The sequence below is a fragment of the Helobdella robusta genome, assembly GCF_000326865.2.
Source record: "Helobdella robusta unplaced genomic scaffold HELROscaffold_8, whole genome shotgun sequence".
Taxonomy (NCBI): Eukaryota; Metazoa; Annelida; class Clitellata; order Rhynchobdellida; family Glossiphoniidae; genus Helobdella; species Helobdella robusta.
Genome location: NW_008705459.1, coordinates 2,504,600 through 2,505,735, shown reverse-complemented (window position 1 = coordinate 2,505,735; position 1,136 = coordinate 2,504,600).

The window sequence follows — 1,136 nt, the reverse complement described above, 5'->3', positions numbered from 1 at the left end:
AAAAATTAGCAAAAATTAACGAAAAATTAAATCAGCGAAGGATATTAATTGAATAAACAAACGATGAATGAATGAATTAGCAAATAAATGAGTGAGATAGTGAGTGAATGAATGAGTGAATGAATGAATTGATTAATGAATGTATGAATGATTGAACGAATGAATGATTGAACGAATGAACAAATGCATGAATGAATATATGTATGACTGACATAATGAACTGGCGTATATACGAAAATATTAATGGATGAAAAATATTTACGACCAACTCTTCTATTATTTTCGTGACCTACCTCTGTAATAATTTCTTGCCGAAACGACTGACGATACATTATTTCAAATACTTTATGTAAAAAATACCGCCACAAATACATAATTACCAGCTAATAAAAAACACACACATATACAAAGTTAACAAAATGATAAACATACAAACTAACATAGAAAAGAGTAGGTAAGGATGTCACAATAATACTACACAATACACGCAGTAGTAATACGCATACATAAAATTACGCATACATCAAAATATGCATACATACAAACACTCGTACGTACATAAAAATAGAAAAACCCCATGCGTACAAATACGAACCCAACACACATTCTTACAAACAAACTTGTAAACACTATTGTACAAAGAGAATATTCACGTTTGTTAATAATAATAATTCGATGCACGAGACGAAAACGGTGGTGAAGGCTTTTGAAACATCATTCACACGAGTCAGTGAATTTGCAATATGCTCTGGGACCGAACAAACTATTGTAAGCGTTTACTGAAAGTAACTCATTTTGATGAGCAAATGAAAAATGAAGCATACACTTGTACAGTACAAAATTTGTACCGTACATTTGTATACTTCTGTGTGAAAAGAATAGAACTACATGATGAATATAATGCAATGAGCTCATAGATACCTAGGCAGGTTAGAACAAACATTGATACATATATACACGTTCATGTATCAACAAATATTTTTTGACATTTTCTAGCATTAAATACTTTGAATGAACTAACTTTTTGTTAAAACCGCTGTAATAATGAAGCTAGTTTTTGGTAACAAAAAAGATATTTTAGGAAATGCGAGAATATGTTATAAGATGTATAATAGTAATGTATATAGTTAATATAT